Source organism: Oncorhynchus gorbuscha, unplaced genomic scaffold (assembly GCF_021184085.1).
Source record: "Oncorhynchus gorbuscha isolate QuinsamMale2020 ecotype Even-year unplaced genomic scaffold, OgorEven_v1.0 Un_scaffold_5976, whole genome shotgun sequence".
NCBI classification, from domain to species: Eukaryota; Metazoa; Chordata; class Actinopteri; order Salmoniformes; family Salmonidae; genus Oncorhynchus; species Oncorhynchus gorbuscha.
The window spans coordinates 13,589-23,337 of record NW_025749670.1 but is presented as its reverse complement, the minus strand read 5'-3'; the positions used below and the strand labels follow the sequence as shown (position 1 = coordinate 23,337).

Genomic DNA, 9,749 nt, shown 5'->3' with positions numbered 1-9,749 from the left:
GACTGTGGGAATGTTCTTTGACCTATATTTATTGACTAGGACCCACCAACTATTGGAGGCCCCATTGTCTGTGAAGTTGTTATTTTGCTTTTTTTGCCCCCTTTTATCCTCCTGAAAATGCTTTGTAAATCACTCCTTCCTTCCTTTTCCTCTCCAGATGAGACAGTGAGTAGCAGAACCAACGGGGCTCTGTCCATGCCTGTCATCCCCATGAACACAGCAGCTGAGGCCATCATCAACATGATCAACCAGGGACAGATACAGGTCACCATCAACGGATTTACTGTCAGCAACGGACTGGCCACCACACAGGTACTGGAGGGGAGGGGGGACTGGCCAACACACAGGTACTGGAGGGGAGGGGACTGGCCAACACACAGGTACTGGAGGGGAGGGGGACTGGCCACCACACAGGGTACTGGAGGGGAGGGACTGGCCAACACACAGGTACTGGAGGGGAGGGGGACTGGCCACCACACTGGAGGGGAGGGGACTGGCCAGGTACTGGAGGGGAGGGGACTGGCCACCACACAGGTACTGGAGGGAGGGGGACTGGCCACCACACAGGCACTGGAGGGGAGGGGACCCACCAGGTACTGGAGGGAGGGGGGACTGGCCACCACACAGGTACTGGAGGGAGGGGACTGGCCACCACACAGGTACTGGAGGAGAGGGGACTGGCCACACCAGGTACTGGAGGGGAGGGACTGGCCACCACACAGGTACTGGAGGGAGGGGGGACTGGCCACCACACAGTACTGGAGGGAGGGGGACTGGCCACCACACAGGGTACTGGAGGGAGGGGGACTGGCCACCACACAGTACTGGAGGGGAGGGACTGGCCACCACACAGGTACTGGAGGGAGGGGGACTGGTCACCACACAGGTACTGGAGGGAGGGGGGACTGGCCACCACACAGGTACTGGAGGGAGGGGGGACTGGCCACCACACAGGTACTGGAGGGAGGGGGACTGGCCACCACACAGGTACTGGAGGGAGGGGGACTGGGCCACCCACACAGGTACTGGAGGGAGGGGGACTGGCCACCACACAGGTACTGGAGGGAGGGGGACTGGCCACCACACAGGTACTGGAGGGAGGGGGGACTGGCCACCACACAGGTACTGAGGAGGGGGGACTGGCCACCACACAGGTACTGGAGGGGAGGGGACCCTGGCCACCACACAGGTACTGGAGGGAGTGGGGGACTGGCCACCACACAGGCACTGGAGGGAGGGGGACTGACCACCACACAGGCACTGGGAGGGGGAGGGGGGACTGGGCACCACACAGGTACTGGAGGGAGGGGGACTGGCCACCACACAGGTACTGGAGGGGAGGGAACTGGCCACCACACAGGTACTGGAGGGGAGGGGGACTGGCCACCACAGGTACTGGAGGGAGGGGGGCTGGCCACCACACAGGTACTGGAGGGAGGGGGACTGGGGTCACCAGGCAGGGGTACTGGAGGGAGGGGGGACTGGCCCCATACACAGTACTGGAGGGAGGGGGACTGACCATAACCACACAGGTACTGGAGGGGAGGGGGACTGGCCACCACACAGGTACTGGAGGGAGGGGGGACTGGCCACCACACAGGTACTGGAGGAGGGGACTGGCCACCCACACAGGTACTGGAGGGAGGGGATCGTGGGCCACCACACAGGCAGGTACTGGAGGGAGGGGGACTGGCCACCACACAGGTACTGGAGGGAGGGGGACTGGCCACCACACAGGTACTGGAGGGGGAGGGGGACTGGCCACCACAGGTACTGAGTGGAGGGGACTGGCCACCACACAGGTACTGGAGGGAGGGGGGGGTGGCCACCACACAGGTACTGGAGGGAGGGGGGCCACCACACTGGGGGACTGGCCACTACACTGGTACTGGGGGGGGACTGGCCACCACACAGGTACTGGAGGGAGGGGAGGCTGGCCACTACACAGGTACTGGGGAGGAGGGATCAGCCACCACACAGGTACTGGAGGAGGGGACTGGCCACCACACAGGTACTGGAGGGGGAGGGGACTGCCACCACAGGTACTGGAGGGAGGGGGGACTGGCCACCACACAGGTACTGGAGGGAGGGGGACTGGCCACCACACAGGTACTGGAGGGAGGGAAGGCTGGCCGCCTACACAGGTACTGGAGGGAGGGGGGACTGGCCACCACACAGGTACTGGAGGGGAGGGGACTGGCCACCCACACAGGTACTGGAGGGAGGGGACTGGCCACCACACAGGTACTGGGAGGGGAGGGGACTGGCCACCACAGGTACTGAGGGAGGGGGACTGGCCACCACACAGGTACTGGAGGGAGGGGGACTGGCCACCACACAGGTACTGGAGTGGAGGGGGGACTGGCCACCACACAGGTACTGGAGGGGAGGGGGGCTGGCCACCACACAGGTACTGAGGGAGGGGGGCTGGCCACCACACAGGTACTGGAGGGAGGGGGCTGGCCACTACACTGGGGTGGGCTTACTACACTGGTACTGGGGGCTGGCCTGGCCACTACACAGGTACTGGAGGGAGGGGGGGACTGGCCACCACAGGTACTGGAGGGGTGGGGACACATACACACACTGATACCACTACACACAGGAAATGGATAAGAATGAATATCAGTTTATTTTGTTGGTTGGAAGATGCACCTTTGTGGTTGATCTTTGATCCCAGCCATATGACATGACTAGAGTCTAGTGTTACATCTCCTGTATACTGCGTGTTTTCAGATACTTCCATTGGAGGTGGTTGTAGTATCAGGCCTGTCCCTCCAGGTATGACACACACAGGGTAGTACTAGAGAAAGACATTGGGTCACTTGCATGTTCACATTTGGGTTAGGACACCTGGGGACATGGTTCCATTACTGTTGTCTGTTTTCTCAGCTCTGAGACCGAACAGGGGTGTAAGGGAAACACTGTTACTACGCACTGGCCTCCTCATCCCCTCTCTTCCTCTCTCTGCCCCTCCCTCCCCCTCTGTTTCTCTGGTCATAAATCTCTCCATCGTAACCACCGCCTTGTCCTCCATCTCATCAACAACAAGGCGGCTACAGGAGAAGAGAGGCTTCACCATCGTGGTGACAACCCGCTCCCAGTACGTACTGGCCTGGAAGACTCCATCGTCTCACTGCAACTTCAACCAGTTTACAAATCGCACCCTCCCACCCTGCAGATGGGCCAATGTAAGCACAAGCTAGAAAACACTGTTTCCAATCATCCTGTCTGGAGGTGCCTATGTTTCAAGGAATTCCTCTTGTCCCTGACTCTCCGAGTGAAATGGCATCTTAGTCCCTATGTGATAGTCTATTAGCTTTGACCAGGCCTTATGCTCTGGTCAACAGTAGTACACTATATAGGGACTCTGGTCAACAGTAGTACACTATATAGGGGCTCTGGTCAACAGTAGTACACTATATAGGGGCTCTGGTCAACAGTAGTACACTATATAGGTGCTCGGGTCAACAGTAGTACACTATATAGGTGCTCGGGTCAACAGTAGTACTATATAGGTGCTCTGGTCAACAGTAGTACACTATATAGGGCTCTGGTCAACAGTAGTACACTATATAGGGACTCTGGTCAACAGTAGTACACTATATAGGGGCTCTGGTCAACAGTAGTACACTATATAGGGACTCTGGTCACTATATAGGGCTTGGTCAACAGTAGTACACTATATAGGGGCTCTGGTCAACAGTAGTACACTATATAGGGACTCTGGTCAACAGTGTGCCATTTCCAGACACACCGCAACTTACTCACCATCTCTCCTGTAGATCCTGAAGCGTGTTCCCAACAGTGTTCTGTGGTTGCTGCGTTTCCTGCGGTGGCGGCCCAACATCCAGCAGTACGCCCAGAACTTCGGCCTGCCAGGCTCCGCATCATCTTCTCTCCCCGTGGCGCCCAAGGAGGAGCACGTGAGACGGGGCCAGCTGGCCGGCGTGTGTCTGGACACGCCCCTCTGTAACGGACACACCACCGGCATGGACGTGCTCTGGGCCGGACACCCATGGTTACCATGCCAGGTGAGACTTTGCACTCGTTCACTAGCCTCCACAAATCAAAGCGTTGGATTGGTGTTGACATGAGCTGGAGGAGTTTCTGCGTCCCAGTCATTTCCTTTCTAATCTGTGATGGGAACAAATACACACTACAGAGAAAGGAGGGATAATTGGGGTGAACGGTTCTGTGTGCTGTTGTAACGGTGGTGGGTGAACGACAGGTTGGTGTTTAAATGTGCCGTGTGCCCGTACAGGTGAGACCCTGGCGTCGCGTGTGGCAGCCTCTCAGCTACAGTGTCTGGGCTGTCCTGAGCTCATCGCCCACACCAGACAGGAATATGAGGACGTGGCTGTCAAACTGGGCTGTGACATGGAATAGTAAGGACCTCTGACCAACACACACACTCCAGCTTGTTCTGTCTCTCAATCCTCCTCCGTCTCTTCTCTCAATCTGCCTCCTCTCTTCTCTCTCTCAATCTGCCTCCCTCTCTTCTCTCTCTCAATCTGCCTCCCTCTCTTCTCTCTCTCCCTCTCTTCTCTCTCTCAATCTGCCTCCTCTTTCTCTCTCAATCTGCCTCCTCTCTTCTCTCTCTCAATCTGCCTCCCTCTCTTCTCTCTCTCAATCTGCCTCTCTTCTCTCTCTCAATCTGCCTCCTCTCTTCTCTCTCTCAATCTGCCTCCCTCTTCTCTCTCTCTCAATCTGCCTCCCTCTTCTCTCTCTCAATCTGCCTCCCTCTTCTCTCTCTCAATCTGCCTCCCTCTTCTCTCTCTCAATCTGCCTCCTCTTCTTCTCTCAATCTGCCTCCTCTTCTCTCTCAATCTGCCTCCCTCTTCTCTCTCTCAATCTGCCTCCCCTCTTCTCTCTCTCAATCTGCCTCCTCTTCTCTCTCTCAATCTGCCTCCTCTTCTCAATCTGCCTCCCTCTTCTCTCTCTCAATCTGCCTCCCTCTTCTCTCTCTCAATCTGCCTCCCTCTTCTCTCTCTCAATCTGCCTCCCTTTCTCTCTCATTCTGCCTCCCTCTTCTCTCTCTCATTCTGCCTCCCTCTTCTCTCTCTCATTCTGCCTCCCTCTTCTCTCTCTCAATCTGCCTCCCCCTCTTCTCTCTCTCATTCTGCCTCCCCCTCTTCTCTCTCTCATTCTGCCTCCCTCTCTTCTCTCTCTCAATCTGCCTCCCTCTCTTCTCTCTCTCAATCTGCCTTCTCTCTCTCAATCTGCCTCCCTCTCTTCTCTCTCTCAATCTGCCTTCTCTCTCTCAATCTGCCTCCCTCTCTTCTCACTCTCAATCTGCCTCCCTCTCAATCTGCCTCCTCTCTTCTCTCTCTCAATCTGCCTCCTCTCTCTCAATCTCTCTCAATCTGCCTCCTCTCTCTCAATCTGCCTCCTCTCTCTCAATCTGCCTTCTCTCTCTCAATCTGCCTCCCTCTCTTCTCTCTCAATCTGCCTCCCTCTCTTCTCTCTCAATCTGCCTCCCGCTCTCAATCTGCCTCCCGCTCTCAATCTGCCTCCCGCTCTCAATCTGCCTCCCGCTCTCAATCTGCCTCCCGCTCTCAATCTGCCTCCCGCTCTCAATCTGCCTCCCGCTCTCAATCTGCCTCCCGCTCTCAATCTGCCTCCCGCTCTCAATCTGCCTCTCGCTCAATCTGCCTCTCGCTCAATCTGCCTCTCGCTCTCAATCTGCCTCGCTCTCAATCTGCCTCCTTCTCTTCTCGCTCAATCTGCCTCCCTCTCTTCTCACCATTGCTGTAACTGATCCGGTTCTCCCCCCAGTCTGAAGATGATCCGGTCCCGTGTGTGGAAACAGCGTATCTGCAGCCCTCTGTTCAACACCAAGCAGTACACTATGGATCTGGAGAAGCTCTACCTGCAGATGTGGGAGCGTCACGCCAGCGGCAGCAAGCCAGACCACCTGGTCAAACTGCAGCCCGTCGAGAGCAGTGAGAGCGCCTGAAGTCCCAGACCCAGGGTGTGTCCCAAATGGCATCCTATTCTCTATATAGTACACTGCCTATGACCGAGGCCCGAGACATAGGTAGTGCACTACAAAAAGGAACATGGTGCTTTATGGGACGCGACCCCCTGAACCTGACGTCCCATCAATCGATGCACGTCGCCCCTCACCCTGACCTCTAACCCCCAGACTTAACTCCAGTCCCTCCAGAGCAGCAGAAGCATCTGGGCTTGAACTCTGACCCCCAATCGCCCCTAACCCACCACTCTGCCTCCTGCCCAAAGCCTAGCTCCTATCTGCTCCCCTTTAGCCCCTTCATCCCTGCCTCCCCCTGTGACTTGGACTCTGTCTGTTGTAGAGCCTGCAGGTGTGTCTCCCTACCCCCTCCCCTGCCATTCACCTCCCCCGTCATCATATCCCATCCATGTTGGTTCCCCTGAGCCAGACTGAGCCAGAACCACTCTGCCCTTCACCTGAGACTCTTCCCCCAAACCACAGCATCCATACTGGGTACGAGAGGAGGAACACCCCTTCTCCATCCCTCCCTCCATACAGCGCCTAGAAGAGACCCCCCCTTGGCTTTTTCACTTCCTTCTGTGTGTGTATATGGGACCCGTTAGGGCCTTGAGGTTTGAGAACCAGTCCCAAGCCTCCATGTAATAATTGAATATGTAATAAGAGGTTGATGTTATAAGAGTACAAAGGACTGTGCTGAAGATCTAGTCACTCGTCTTGAACTAAAAACATTGAATCGGCTTAAACATGTTAAAACATTGTCTTTAGTTTGCAGCTGCTCTTGGTAACTCTGCCAGGATTTGAGTAAGATAGTTTCATTATCAGATTTCAGAGAGAAAGATCATAACCACTTCCTTCCCTACCACCCAAATGCCAACTTTGAAGGATTTTGTCATGTGTCAATGTAAGAAAACAAAAAAATATTCTCGATGGCTTTGTCCTCTTGTTCGATGTCACGCACTATGCTTGTTAAGACCAAACCTTGTGGATAAAGAGAGAGGAGTTTCAGTACTACCCCATTGGAATGGCCCTCTTTTCTTTCACCCTTCGTTATGCTGCTCCTCTCCCCCATGCAATGATTGATTTTATCACTCAAACCAGGAATGGCCTAGGTAAGTATTTTCTGAGCAGTTTTAGTTTTGTACTCTCTGCCTTTGTTTTATTGAAGCTCTGTCTGGTATGCTGCAAGGCTCTGACTCCATGTCTGTTGAAATAAAGAAATAAGGCCAACCTCTGGGAATGTGTGGATCATTTTACTACCATAAATCAGGGTCGTGTTGGAGCACATTCACCCATATTGCTTCCACCTTACAGACCCGTTTTGTTTTACTCAATTTGGTATATAAAAACTATTTAGAATTTTCTGTGGAACTGTGGCGTTTTTCAAAGCTGTAAATAGATTTTCTAAATGTAACATCCTATAGTAGTGTAATAGTTACGAAACAGCAAATGCATTCTTCAAAAATAAAACCGCTTCTAAACAAATAAAATAAATAAATACGCGGACTCCTTCAAATTAGTGGATTTTAATTTTTTCAGAAAACACCTGTTGTGTACAATCAAGTTTTTACAGCGACGCAATCTCCATAGACAAACATTGCCAGTAGAAAGGTCTTAATAAAGAGCACGGTGACTTTCAACGTGGCACTGTCATAGGATTCCACCTTTCCAACGAGTCCGTTCATATTGTTTATGGCCTGCTGAAACAGCCCCGGTCAACTGCAAGTGCTGTTATTGTGAAGTGGAAACGTCTAGGAGCAACAACGGCTCAACCGCGAAGTGGTAGGCCACAAGCACACAGAACGGACCGCCGAGCGCTATAGTGTGTAAAGATATTTGGGGAATGCCAGGAGAATGCTACGTGCCCAATGCATCATGCCAACTAAGTTTGGAGGAGAAACAATGTTCTGGGGCTGTTTTTCATGGTTCGGGCTTGGCCTCTTAGTACCAGTGAAGGGAAATCTTAATGCTACAGCATACAATGACATTCTAGATGATTCTGTGCTTCCAACTTCGGCAACAGTTTGGAGAAGGCCCTTTCCTGTTTCGGCATGACAATGACCCCCGGTGTAAGGTGTGGTCCATACAGAAGTGGTTTGTCGAGATAGCTGTGGAAGAACTTGACTGTCCTGGACAGAGCCCTGACCTCACCCCAATGAACACCTTTGGGATGAATGGAACGCCAACTGCGAGCCAGGCCTAATTGCCCAAAATCAGTGCCGACCTCACGAATGTTCTTGTCTGAATGGAAGCAAGTCCCAGCAATGTTCCAACATTAGTGGAAAACCTCAGAGTGGAGGCTGTTACAGCAGCAACAGGGGGGAACCAACTCTATTTTAATACTCGATTTTGGAATGAGATGTTCAATGATCAAGTGTCCACATACTTTTGGTAATGTAGTGTATGTTTACTTATTTAAGTGAGCTAGGTATTTGGACCTGCATTGTTATGTTGAATGATGTCATGTTTTAGGCCTGAGAAACAAGACTCCCTGGTCTGATGAAACCAAGATTGAACTCTTTGACCCAAATGCCAAGCATCACATCTTGAGGAAACCTGGCACCATCCCTATGGCTTAGCGTGGTGGCAGCATCATACTGTGGGGATGTTTTATAGCGGCAGGGACTGGGAGACTAATCGGGATCGAGGGAAACATAAACAGAGAAAAGTACAGAGATCCTTGATGACAACCTCCTCCAGAGGGCTCAGGACCTCAGACTGGAGAGAAGGTTCACGATCCTAAGCACACACCCAAGACAACGCAGGATCCTAAGCACACACCCAAGACAACGCAGAAGTGGCTCTGGGACAAATCTCTGAATGACCTTGAGTGGCCCAGCCAGAGCCCGGAATTGAACCCGATCTAACATCTCTGGAGAGACCTGAAAATAGCTGTGCAGCAACGCTCCCCATCCAACCTGACAGAGAAGATTGGGAGAAACTCCCAAATACAGGTGTGCCAAGCTTATAGCGTCATACCCAAGAAGACTCAGGCTGAAATCGCTGCCAAAGGTGCTTATAAACAAAGTACTGAGTAAAGGGTCTGAATACTTACGTAAATGGGATATTTCCGTTTTTTATTTGTAATACATTTGCAAAGATTTCTGCAATCCTGTTTTTGCTTTGTCATCTGTTATTGTATTTTCCTCAATCTACACATCTAATCCATTTTAGAATAAGGCTAACAAAACTTGGAAAAAGTGAATGAATGCACTAATTTCAGCCAATAGTTTAAGTTGGTACCCATTTTTTATGTACTACATCATCCAATTGTGTACTATTTCACAAATCCAATTCTGCAATATGTTATGCTTAAGATCCTGGAGGGCATCTTTAAGTTAAAGTACATTATGTGCACTACTTTATCACGCACTGATAAAAAAAAAAAGCTGCAACAAGTCTTGTTTGGTGGAACCACGGCACCGGTGGGTAAATGCACATGTTTTCTTTATGCAAACTAGAATATTTGCTTGGAAATCTGTCGCCATGGAAACCTAACTTGTGTAATTGACATGTGGTGTAATGTGTTGCTGCTTGTGGGATCACCATCCATAACATCCACATTAGTTTCAGTTCATGACTGAAGCATTTCTAAGCTGTATTCTACAAGAGTATAGGTACATAATTCATTTTAAAATTCCAAATAAATATATAGCAATAGATTGCGGCATTAACAGCGATTTTTGCACCACAAACAATGCCGACCTTCATGTTATGGAGAAGGTTGTACTTTCTCCTTGTCACGTCTCTCAGCTCTTGATGTTTGACCTTGATG

The 9,749-nt window shown here is 52.0% G+C and overlaps 1 pseudogene; it reads left to right on the top strand.

Annotated features, from left to right (window-relative positions):
* The first annotated feature begins 117 nt into the window (after positions 1 to 117).
* On the top strand, positions 118 to 6,082 carry LOC124029279 (annotated as a pseudogene).
* The last annotated feature ends 3,667 nt before the right edge of the window (positions 6,083 to 9,749 follow it).